The sequence below is a fragment of the Pristiophorus japonicus genome, unplaced genomic scaffold (assembly GCF_044704955.1).
Source record: "Pristiophorus japonicus isolate sPriJap1 unplaced genomic scaffold, sPriJap1.hap1 HAP1_SCAFFOLD_957, whole genome shotgun sequence".
Classification (NCBI taxonomy): Eukaryota; Metazoa; Chordata; class Chondrichthyes; family Pristiophoridae; genus Pristiophorus; species Pristiophorus japonicus.
Window position 1 is genome coordinate 93,072 of NW_027254886.1, and position 13,129 is coordinate 106,200.

Here is a 13,129-nt window from a genome sequence, read left to right on the forward strand (position 1 = left end):
CCCCTAGTAGTAAGGACTTCATCGAACTCCTTTTTGAATATATTTAGTGAATTGGCCTCAACAACTTTCTGTGGTAGAGAATTCCACAGGTTCACCACTCTCTGGGTGAAGAAATTCCTCCTCATCTCGGTCCTAAATGGCTTCCCCCTTATCCTTAGACTGTGTCCCCTGGTTCTGGACTTCCCCAACATTGGGAACATTCTTCCTGCATCTAACCTGTCTAACCCCGTCAGAATTTTAAACGTTTCTATGAGGTCCCCTCTCATTCTTCTGAACTCCAGTGAATACAAGCCCAGTTGATCCAGTCTTTCTTGATAGGTCAGTCCCGCCATCCCGGGAATCAGTCTGGTGAACCTTCGCTGCACTCCCTCAATAGCAAGAATGTCCTTCCTCAGGTTAGGAGACCAAAACTGTACACAATACTCCAGGTGTGGCCTCACCAAGGCCCTGTACAATTGTAGCAACACCTCCCTGCCCCTGTACTCAAATCCCCTCGCTATGAAGGCCAACATGCCATTTGCTTTCTTAACCGCCTGCTGTACCTGCATGCCAACCTTCAATGACTGATGTACCATGACACCCAGGTCTCTTTGCACCTCCCCTTTTCCTAATCTGTCACCATTCAGATAATAGTCTGTCTCTCTGTTTTTACCACCAAAGTGGATAACCTCACATTTATCCACATTATACTTCATCTGCCATGCATTTGCCCACTCACCTAACCTATCCAAGTCGCTCTGCAGCCTCATAGCATCCTCCTCGCAGCTCACACTGCCACCCAACTTAGTGTCATCCGCAAATTTGGAGATACTGCATTTAATCCCCTCGTCTAAATCATTAATGTACAATGTAAACAGCTGGGGCCCCAGCACAGAACCTTGCGGTACCCCACTAGTCACTGCCTGCCATTCTGAAAAGTACCCATTTACTCCTACTCTTTGCTTCCTGTCTGACAACCAGTTCTCAATCCACGTCAGCACACTACCCTCAATCCCATGTGCTTTAACTTTGCACATTAATCTCTTGTGTGGGACCTTGTCGAAAGCCTTCTGAAAGTCCAAATATACCACATCAACTGGTTCTCCCTTGTCCACTCTACTGGAAACATCCTCAAAAAATTCCAGAAGATTTGTCAAGCATGATTTCCCTTTCACAAATCCATGCTGACTTGGACCTATCATGTCACCTCTTTCCAAATGCACTGCTATGACATCCTTAATAATTGATTCCATCATTTTACCCACTACCGATGTCAGGCTGACTGGTCTATAATTCCCTGTTTTCTCTCTCCCTCCTTTTTTAAAAAGTGGGGTTACATTGGCTACCCTCCACTCCATAGGAACTGATCCAGAGTCAATGGAATGTTGGAAAATGACTGTCAATGCATCCACTATTTCCAAGGCCACCTCCTTAAGTACTCTGGGATGCAGTCCATCAGGCCCTGGGGATTTATCGGCCTTCAATCCCATCAATTTCCCCAACACAATTTCCCGACTAATAAGGATTTCCCTCAGTTCCTCCTCCTTACTATACCCTCCGAACCCTTTTATATCCGGAAGGTTGTTTGTGTCCTCCTCAGTGAATACCGAACCAAAGTACTTGTTCAATTGGTCCGCCATTTTTTTGTTCCCCGTTATGACTTCCCCTGATTCTGACTGCAGGGGACCTACGTTTGTCTTTACTAACCTTTTTCTCTTTACATATCTATAGAAACTTTTGCAATCCGTCTTAATGTTCCCTGCAAGCTTCTTCTCGTACTCCATTTTCCCTGCCCTAATCAAACCCTTTGTCCTCCTCTGCTGAGTTCTAAATTTCTCCCAGTCCCCGGGTTCGCTGCTATTTCTGGCCAATTTGTATGCCACTTCCTTGGCTTTAATGGTATCCCTGATTTCGCTTGATAGCCACGGTTGAGCCACCTTCCCTTTTTTATTTTTACGCCAGACAGGAATGTACAATTGTTGTAGTTCATCCATGCGGTCTCTAAATGTCTGCCATTGCCCATCCACAGTCAACCTCTTTAGTATCATTCGCCAATCTATCCTAGCCAATTCACCCCTCATACCTTCAAAGTTACCCTTCTTTAAGTTCTGGACCATGGAGAGGCCATAACTTGGGTTTTACTGTATAAATATCTCGTGAAACTGTACCATTTCGGAGGTGTTCACTTAGCCATTGACTGAGTGTGACCTTTCCCTTGCTAGCAAGTAAATTAAAGAAACTTCTGCCGGAGCTGAAGGTGTCTGAGTCATTTATCGGAGGTCGAGATTTCGACAAGGGGGAAGCAGAAGTAATGGGCTGGGATCCAAAGAGGCCCGCAAATGGGCGCAGAGAAAGCAAGCTGTACAGGCGTGGTTACATGCAGGACCGAAAGAGAGAGCAAGCTGCAATAATGTGCAGATCACTTGCAAACATGTCTCTGCACAGATGGATGTATAAAGAAAAGGTTATCAAGCCAGCATCTTTACTATTTACCCACACATGGGAGAGAAGTTTAGTTAGGGGACAGCAGCGAAACATGTCGCCTTTTCCCGTTATCTGCACTTGAGCAAGGCCCAGAGGAGCACAGAATGGAACGGTTAGTTTGGCCGCCCCATCAACAGATGCTCCGATATATATCACAGGCTGTTTGACCTGTCCAAAGAGAGCTGAATGTCTATAAAAAGGTGGAAGCTCCCAGTTTGACACATGATGTCAACATTCCCCCCCTCCCCCCCCCCACCCAGGCACTGGGAAGGCACGACAGTCACAGATTGACAGAGTCACAGTTCGACACCGATCAGATCGAGTCTCACTCCACAGGACATCACCAGACTCGTACATTATCGACATTTATAAATAACTCGACAAAAATAAAGAGAGACTTCTTTACCCAGAGAGGGGTGAGAATGTGGAACTCGCTGCCACAGGGAGGGCTCGAGGTGAATAGTATCGATGCATTTCAGGGGGAGCTGGATAAACACACGGGGGTGGGGGGGGAAGGAATGGAAGGAAACGGTGATGGGGGAAGAGATGGAGCTCAGGTGGACCATGAACACCGGTGTGGACCAGAGGGGCCGAATGACCTGTTTCTATACCTTACGTTCAGAAGGACACAAGAAATACGAGCAGGAGTCGGCCATTCGGCCCCTCGAGCTGCCCCGCCATCCAATCAGATCACGGCTGATCATCGACCTCAACTCCACTTTCCCGCCCGATCCCTCCATTCCCCTCGAGCCCAAAGATCCATCGATCTCAGCCTTGAATATACTCAACGACTGAGCCTCCATAGCCCTCTGGGGCAGAGAATTCCAAAGATTCACCTCCCTGAAGAAATTCCTTCTCATCTCAGTCCTAAATGTCCGAGCCCTTATCCTGAGACTGTGACCCCTGGTTCTAGACTCCCCAGCCCCGGGGGGGAAACACCCTCCCTGCATCTACCCTGTCAATCCCCCTCACAATCCGACACGTTTCAGTGAGATCCTAAATGGCTGAGCCCTGTGTAATTAGCTGGAAGCTCTAGTTATATCAAACAACCACCAGAAAATTATTGGAAAGCAAACACACAGAGCATTGACGTTAAATTTAAGCTGCTTATTTCTCACAGTCTGGATTAAGGGGAACTATGTGAACGGAAAGAGTTCACATTGTAATGGGATGAGGGATAATCGTGATGTGGGGAGACTGGAGAAGCCGGGGGTGCTCTCCGTGGAGCAGAGAAGGTTACGAAGGGATTTGATCGAGGTGTTTAAAATTACAAAGGGTAAATAAAGAGAAACTGTTTCCATTGGCTGAATGGCTGATAACGAGGGGACAGATTTAAAAAGGTGATTAGCAAAAGAACCTGAGGCAACATGTGCGGCGAGTGGCTAGGATTTGGAATAGAAACATAGAAAATAGGTGCAGGAGCAGGCCATTCGGCCCTTCGAGCCTGCACCACCATTCAATGAGTTCATGGCTGAACATGCAACTTCAGTACCCCATTCCTGCTTTCTCACCATACCCCTTGATCCCCCTTGCAGTAAGAACGACATCTAATTCCTTTTTGAATATATTTAGTGAATTGGCCTCAACAACTTCCTGTGGTAGAGAATTCCACAGGTTCACCACTCTCTGGGTGAAGAAGTTTCTCCTCATCTCGGTCCTAAATGGCTTCCCCCTTATCCTTAGACTGTGACCCCTGGTTCTGGACTTCCCCAACATCGGGAACATTCTTCCTGCATCTAACCTGTCTAAACCCATCAGAATGTTAAACGTTTCTATGAGATCCCCTCTCATTCTTCCGAACTCCAGTGAATACAAGCCCAGTTGATCCAGTCTTTCTTGATATGTCAGTCCTGCCATCCCGGGAATCAGTCTGGTGAACCTTCGCTGCACTCCCTCAATAGCAAGAATGTCCTTCCTCAAGTTAGGAGACCAAAACTGTACACAATACTCCAGGTGTGACATCACCAAGGCCCTGTACAACTGTAGCAACACCTCTCTGCCCCTGTACTCAAATCCCCTCGCTATGAAGGCCAACATGCCATTTGCTTTCTTAACCGCCTGCTGTACCTGCATGTCAACCTTCAGTGACTGATGTACCATGACACCCAGGTCTCGTTGCACCTCCCCTTTTCCTAATCTGTCACCATTCAGATAATAGTCTGTCTCTCTGTTTTTACCACCAAAGTGGATAACCTCACATTTATCCACATTATACTTCATCTGCCAAGCATTTGCCCACTCACCTAACCAAGTCACTCTGCAGTCTCATAGCATCCTCCTCGCAGCTCAACATTGCCACCCAACTTAGTGTCATCCGCAAATTTGGAGATACTACATTTAATCCCCTCGTCTAAATCATTAATGTACAATGTAAACAGCTGGGGCCCCAGCACGGAACCTTGCGGTACCCCACTAGTCACTGCCTGCCATTCTGAAAAGTACCCATTTACTCCTTACTCTTTGCTTCCTGTCTGACAACCAGTTCTCAATCCACGTCAGCACACTACCCCCAATCCAATGTGCTTTAACTTTGCACATTAATCTCTTGTGTGGGACCTTGTTGAAAGCCTTCTGAAAGTCCAAATACACCACATCAACTGGTTCTCCCTTGTCCACTCTACTGGAAACATCCTCACGGTCTGATCTCACTGGGCCCCCGGGTTACACACTGTCTGATCTCACTGGGCCCCCTGGGTTACACGCTGTCTGATCTCACTGGGCCCCCGGGTTACACACTGTCTGATCTCAATGGGCCCCCGGGTTACACACTGTCTGATCTCAATGGGCCCCCGGGTTACACACTGTCTGATCTGCGCTGCTTGATAGGGTGGTGTACAGTAGACAAGTCGCTGGAGAAATACCAGCAACACTGTCTCCTGCAAATCCCCTGGGAGGACAGATGCACCAACGTTAGCGTCCTCGACCAGGCCAACATCCCCAGCATCGAAGCACTGACCACACTCGACCAGCTCTGCTGGGCGGGCCACATTGTCCGCATGCCCCGACATGAGACTCCCAAAGCAAGCGCTCTACTCGGAACTCCTTCACGGGCAAACGAGCCAAAGGTGGGCAGAGGAAACTTTACAGGGACGCCCTCCCTGATAAAGTGCAACATCCCCACCGACACCTCGGAGTCCCTGGCCAAAGATCAGTCCACCTTAAGTGGAGGAAGTGCATCCGGGAGGGCGCTGAGCACCTCGTCGCCGAGAGCGTGCAGAAACCAAGCGCAGGCAGCGGAAGGAGCGTGCGGCAAACCAGTCCCACCTACCCCTTCCCTCAACCACTATCTGTCCCACCTGTGACAGGGACTGTGGTTCTCGTATTGGACTGTTCAGCCACCTAAGGACTCATTGTTAGAGTGGAAGCAAGTCTTCCTCGATTCCGAGGGACTGCCTATGACGGACACAGATTCAATCGCAGCCTTGAAAAAGGGGATTGGATAAATACTTGAAGGGTAAAAATATTGCAGGGATATGGGGAAAGAGCCGGGACTAACTGGATCGCTTTTCTGTGCTGTACTAGTCGAAGAAATGCGGAGCGAATGGGTTCATACCCGTAACGCCCTACGCTGCATTTCCCAATCTTATCCACAGCCAACATTTCCCCCAGACAGGGAAGGGAAGCCACACTGAATTACGCTGGTTTCATCACTTTCCGACAGAAGGTTTTTCTGCCAATATTACTGAGCAAATGCTTCGTGCTATCGTGTGACATTCCTCTCATCAGCTCTCCGACTGACACCCACATTAATATAACTGGGGGAAGGAATGTCGTACAAACAGGTCAAGCTCCCGCAGTCAGATCTCGGCCTGTCTCCTGGACAATGATTCAGCAAATACACAGGAACAGGAGGAGTCCGTTCAGCCCCTCGAGCCTGTTACATTAGGGACAGGAGGAGGCCGTTCAGCCCCTCGGGCCTGTTACATTAGGGACAGGAGGAGGCCGTTCAGCCCCTCGAGCCTGTTACATTAGGGACAGGAGGAGGCCGTTCAGCCCCTCGAGCCTGTTACATTAGGGACAGGAAGAGGCCGTTCAGCCCCTCGAGTCTGTTACATTAGGAACAGGAGGAGGCTGTTCAGCCCCTCGAGCCTGTTACATTAGGGACAGGAGGAGGCCGTTCAGCCCCTCGAGTCTGTTACATTAGGAAAAGGAGGAGGCCGTTCAGCCCCTCGAGCCTGTTACATTAGGGACAGGAGGAGGCCGTTCAGCCCCTCGAGCCTGTTACATTAGGGACAGGAGGAGGCCGTTCAGCCCCTCGAGTCTGTTACATTAGGAACAGGAGGAGGCTGTTCAGCCCCTCGAGCCTGTTACATTAGGGACAGGAAGAGGCCGTTCAGCCCCTCGAGCCCGTTACATTAGGAACAAGAGGAGGCCATTCAGCCCCTCGAGCCTGTTCTGCCATTCAATGCGATCGCAGCTGATCTGTATTTTAACCCCATCCACGTGTCTTGGCTCCGGAACCTTTTGTACCCTTGCCTCGCAATCGATCTGAGATTTAAAATGATGAATTGAGCATCTGGTGCTGTTTGAGAGAGAGTTTCACACTTCTAGCACCCTTTGCTAACCAAGTATTTCTGAACTGCTCCCCTGAATGGCCTGGCTCTGATTTTAAGGTTATGTCCCTTGTCCCCCGCAACAACAGCGAAAGTTTCTGTCTACCCTATCAAGATCCTAAAAAACTTCAATCAAATCAGCCTCATAACCTTCGATATTCCAGGGAACACCCTCAGTAATCTCAGATAATTGGAAGAGGACACAAATAACGTCCCAGAAATGCTAGGGAACCAAGGGTCTCGTGAGCAGGAGGAATGAAAGGAAATGATTATTAGTAAGAAAATAGTGCTGGAGAAACTAATGGGACTGAAGGCCGATAAATCCCCAGGACCTGATGATCTGCATCCCAGCGTACTAAAGGAGGTAGCCATGGAAATAGTGGATGCATTGGTTGTCATCTTCCAAAATTCTATAGATTATGGAACAGTTCCTGCAGATTGGAGGGTGGCAAATGTAACCTCACTATTTAAAAAAGGAGGGAGAGAGAAAACGGGGAACTACAGACCGGTTAGTCTGACATCAGTAGCAGGGAAAATGCTGGGGTCTATTATAAAGGATGTGATAACGGCACACTTAGATAATATCAACGGGATTAAACAAAGGCAACATGGATTTATGAAAGGAAAATCATGTTTGACAAACCTACTGGAGTTTTTTGAGGATGTAACTGATAGAATAGATAAGGGAGAACCAGTGGATGTAGTGTATTTGGATTTTCAGAAGGCCTTTGATAAAGTCCCACATAAGAGGTTAGTGTACAAAATTAAAGCACATAGGATAATATACTGGCATAGATTGAAAATTGGTTAACTGACAGGAAACAGAGTAGGAATAAATTAGTATTTTTTGGGGTGGCGGGCAGTGACTAGTGGGATACCACAGGGATCAGTGCTTGGGCCCCAGCTATTCACATACATATTACATATAAATATATATATATATATTAATTATATAAATAAAATGATTTAGATGAGGGAACCAAATGTAATATTTCCAAGTTTGCTGACAACACAACACTAGGTGAGATTGTGAGTTGTGAGGAGGATGCAAAGACACTGCAAGGCGATTTAGATAGGTTGAGTGAGTGGGCAAACACGTGGCAGATACAGTATAACGTGGATAAATGTGAAGTTATCCACTTTGGTAGGAAAAGCATAAGGGCAAAGTATTATTTAAATGGTGATGGCTTGGGAAGTGTCGATGTACAGAGGGATCTGGGTGTCCTTGTACACCAGTCATGCAGGTGCAGCACGCAGTTAGGAAGGCAAATGGTATGTTGGCCTTCATTGCAAGAGGATTTGAGTACAGGAGCAAGGATGTCTTACTACAGTTATACAGGGCCTTGGTGAGCCACCTGGAGTATTGTGAGCAGTTTTGGTCTCCTTACCTAAAAAAGGATATACTTGCCATAGAGGGAGTGCAGTGAGGTTCACCAGACTGATTCCTGGGAGGGCAGGATTGTCGTATGAGGAGAGATTGGGTCGACTGGGCCTGTATTCACTAGAGTTTAGAAGAATGAGAGGGGATCTCATTGAAAGGTATAAAATTCTGACGGGGTTGGACAGACTGGATGTGGGGAGGATGTTCCCCCCGGGGCTGGGAAGTCTAGAACAAGGGGGTCACAGTCTCAGGATACGGGGTAGGAAATTTAGGAGCGAGATGAGGAGAAATGTTTTCACTCCGAGGGAGGTGAACCTGTGGAATTCTCTACCACAGAAGGCTGTGGAGGCCAAGTCACTGAATATATTTAAGAGGGGGATAGATAGATTTCTAGACACAAAAGGCATCAAGGGGTATGGGGAGAAAGCGGGAATATGATGTTCAGATAGAGGATCAGCCATGATCATATTGAATGGTGCAGGCTCGAGAGGCCGAATGGCCGACTACTGCTCCTATTTTCTGTAAAAATTTCATTCCGAAAGGACTTGCATTTATATAGCGCCTTTTATGACCTCAGGACATCCCAAAGCGCTTTACAGCCAATGAAGGACTTTTGTTTAGAAGTGTGCTCACTGTTGTAATGTAAAATAAAGGTTTCAATAATTTGGGTGGTTCAATGACGAGGGTAAGGTCCATGAATGTAATTATACCAGAGTGCAACTGTTGTTTTGGAGATTACATTCCCAGCCCTATGACTCACCGACCTTCCCACAAACAAAATAGGAACCAGGAAATAGATATTCAGAATCGACAATAAAATGACGGAAAAGGCAATTTTAGTGTCCCAGTTATGAGTGACTGTGCGTACAGTTAGGTGTCATAGAATCACACAGAAGGATCCCATTGGGCCCATGGAGCCCGTGCTGTGCTGGCTCTGTGACAGAGCGACCCCAATCAGTCCCACAACCCCTGCTCTTTCCCCACAGCCCGGCACATTTTCCCCCTTCAGGTATTTATCCAATTCCCGGTTTGAAGGTCACTATTGAATCTGCTCCCACCGAGCTTTCAGGCAGCGCGTTCCCGATCACAACAACTCGCTGCGTAAACACATTCTCCCCATCTCCCCCTCTGGTTCCATCGTCGATTATCGTCAATCTGTGTCCCTCTGGTTACCCGACCCTCCTGCTCCCGGGAACAGGTTCTCCCGATCCACTCGATCAAAACCCTTCATCAGTTCGAACACCTCAATTAAATCTCCCCTCAACCTTCTCTGCTCCGAGGAGAACAACCCCAGCTTCTCCAGTCTCCCCCGTCACTGAAGGCCAGCATCCCTGGGTACCATACTGGTAAACCTCCTCTGCACCCTCTCCAAAGCCTCCACATCCTTCCCGAGGCGAGGTACAGATCCGTGAGAAAAGGCCCTATGCTTGCTCGCTGCTCAGTTCCCCTGGTAAAAGCAGCCCAGGTTCCCGATCAAGGTGTGGCGAGCCCGGCCAAAGCTTGTGCGAGGGTGTCAGGGAAAGATAGGACCATCAGCCCCGACGGAGACATCCTCTGCAGTCTCAATGCTGCCAGCAAAACCAGTGAAGGATGGCCAGTTGGAAGAGGGAGTTGGGGGGGGGGGGCCCTACTGGTAACCATGGAACCGTACCAAGGTATGAGTCACTGCTTTCAGGACACGAGGGGAACAACATCCCAAGGAAGACATTGGATGGCACAGCGCCTGCTTTGAAATGACTTCCTTCTCGAGGTTAACCTCCTCACAGCGACTGTGACCAACTGATCTCAGGAAAAGATCAGCACTCGCAAATGGAAAACAAATGGAAAACAATGCAGCACGTCGATTTGGTGTCATAATTCACCGCTCAACGATGCCCCTCCTTTCACAGGGCTTGCTTATGGTGTTCACCACCTCAGGACGGCCCAAAGTACTCCACACCCAATGAAGGACTTTCTGAAGTGTGCTCACTGTTGTAATGTGGGAAACGCAGCAGCTAATTTACACACAGCAAGCTCCCACACACAGCGATGTGATAAATAACCAGATCATGTTTTACTGATGTTGGATGAGCGATAAATATTGGCCCCAGGACACTGGGGAGAACTCCCACTGTTCTTCTTCCAATAGTGGCCGTGGGATCTTTGACATCCACCCGAGAGGGCAGACTGGGCCTCGGTTTAACGCCTCATCCGAAATACAGCCCCTCAGACAGTGCGGTGCTCCCTCAGTACCGCCCCTCCGACAGTGCAGTGCTCCCTCAGCACTGCCCCTCCGACAGTGCAGTGCTCCCTCAGCACTGCCCCTCCGACAGTGCAGTGCTCCCTCAGCACTGCCCCTCCGACAGTGCAGTGCTCCCTCAGCACTGCCCCTCCGACAGTGCAGTGCTCCCTCAGTACCGCCCCTCCGACAGTGCAGTGCTCCCTCAGTACCGCCCCTCCGACAGTGCAGTGCTCCCTCAGTATGGCACTCCCTCAGTGCAACACTCCCTCAGTGCGGCACTCCCTCAGTGCGGCCCCTCCGACAGTGCGGCGCTCCCTCAGTACTGTCCCTCCGACAGTGCAGCGCTCCCTCAGCACCGCCCCTCCGACAGTGCGGCACTCCCTCAGTACTGCCCCTCCGACACTGCGGGGCTCCCTCAGTACTGCCTCTCCGACAGTGCGGCGCTCCCTCAGTACCGCCCCTCCGACAGTGCAGCGCTCCCTCAGTACCGCCCCTCCGACAGTGCGGCGCTCCTTCAGCACTGCGCTGAATTATCAGCCGAGATTTATGTGCTGAAGTCTATGGAGTGGGACTTAAACCCACAACCCTCTGCCTCAGAGGAGAGAGTGCTGCCCACTGAGCCACGGTGGTAACCAGTGTGGTTTGGGCACTATTCATTTGCAATAATTTGTTAGCTTACGTTGTATTTGGGATTTTGGTCCCGGGACAAGATCTGGAGGGGTATGGGGAATTTGAGCACGCTACATATGTAGAGAGGAAATACAGTTACATCCAAGACCCTAGTTTCTCCCATTCACATCTATGCCATTGATTTAGTTTCTACGAGGGGGCCATCTATATCACAAATAGTCACGAACAAATCCAATAGGGAATGTGGGAGAAACTTCATTACTACACAACTTGTATTTACATTGTGCCTTGAACATAGTAAAACATCCCAAGGCGCTTCTCAGGGGCATAAATCAAACATCTTTTAACCCCGAGCCACACGAGGAGATATCAGCGACAGGTGACCAAAAGCTGGGTCACAGAGGGTGGTTTTAAGGAGCGTCTTAGAGGAGGAGAGAGAGGCGGAGAGGTTTAAGGAGGGAATTCCAGAGCTTGGGGCCGAGAAAAATCAGGGGATGCACAAGAGGCCAGAATTGGAGATTACAGAGCTAGGAAGGGGTGTAGGGGCTGGATGAGGTTACAGAGATCGGGAGGGGCGAGGAGGCCATGGAGGGCATTTGAAAACAAGGATAGCAATTTTTAAATCATGACACGCAAGCATAATCTTTTTTAAGCAACCTAAATCAGAACTAAGCAGATGACTGCAGCACACAAGAATGGTTGAGAGTAAGTGATTATTCCCGGGGGCATAGCAGTACAAATAAACTGTCTGTTGCTCAACTTCCAAATCATGAACTTCAGGAATCCACCGTCACCAACCAGTGTGTGCTGACGTATGGAACCGTTTAAATACAAACACCTAATTAGGAAGGGGGAGGTTAGGAAGAGAATTGAAGACAAGACGGAAATAAAATATTCGAAATGTTGTTCTACACATCCCACTCCAGAGACTTGTCCCTGAACCCAGGCCTGACACTCGCCAGGGACTAATACCGAGGGAGCGCCGCGCTGTCGGAGGGGCAGTACTGAGGGAGCCCCGCACTGTCGGAGGGGCAGTACTGAGGGAGCGCCGCGCTGTCGGAGGGGCGGTACTGAGGGAGCGCCGCACTGTCGGAGGGGCAGTACTGAGGGAGCGCCGCGCTGTCGGAGGGGCAGTACTGAGGGAGTGCCGCACTGTCGGAGGGGCGGTACTGAGGGAGCGCCGCGCTGTCGGAGGGGCGGTACTGAGGGAGCGCGCACTGTCGGAGGGGCGGTACTGAGGGAGCGCCGCGCTGTCGGAGGGGCGGTACTGAGGGAGCTCCGCACTGTCGGAGGGGCAGTACTGAGGGAGTGCCGCACTGTCGGAGGGGCGGTACTGAGGGAGCGCCGCACTGTCGGAGGGGCGGTACTGAGGGAGCGCCGCACTGTCGGAGGGGCGGTACTGAGGGAGTGCCGCACTGTCGGAGGGGCGGTACTGAGGGAGCGCCGCACTGTCGGAGGGGCGGTACTGAGGGAGTGCCGCACTGTCGGAGGGGCAGTACTGAGGGAGTGCCGCACTGTCGGAGGGGCCGTCTCTCGGCGTGGACTGACCAATGGGCGGGCGAGAAGGCTCGGGTATGCGTCACAATGGGTGGTGTGGGGGGGCGGCAGCCTGGTGCCAATCAGGGGGGGGGGAAGAGGAGGCGGGGTCCGACTTGCCCACGTGTGCCGGCATTGTCGGGGCGGGCGGGCGGAGTGACTGACAGCGTCGGGCGGCCAATGGGCGGGAGCGGACGGGGCGGGCCGTCGAGCCAGGCGTGATTGACAGCGCGAGGTAACCAATGGGGCGGGCGCGGAGCTGATTGACAGCGCGAGGTAACCAATGGGGCGGGCGCGGAGCTGGTTGACAGCGCGAGGTAACCAATGGGGCGGGCGCGGAGCTGA

General features: G+C 50.4%; 1 protein-coding gene across 2 annotated transcripts in view; it reads right to left on the reverse strand.

Annotated features, from left to right (window-relative positions):
* The window catches only part of LOC139258377 (protein bicaudal D homolog 2-like), a 69,493-nt gene that overhangs the window by 55,872 nt on the left and 492 nt on the right, over positions 1-13,129 (reverse strand). The gene's annotated exons all lie outside the window — the stretch shown is intronic.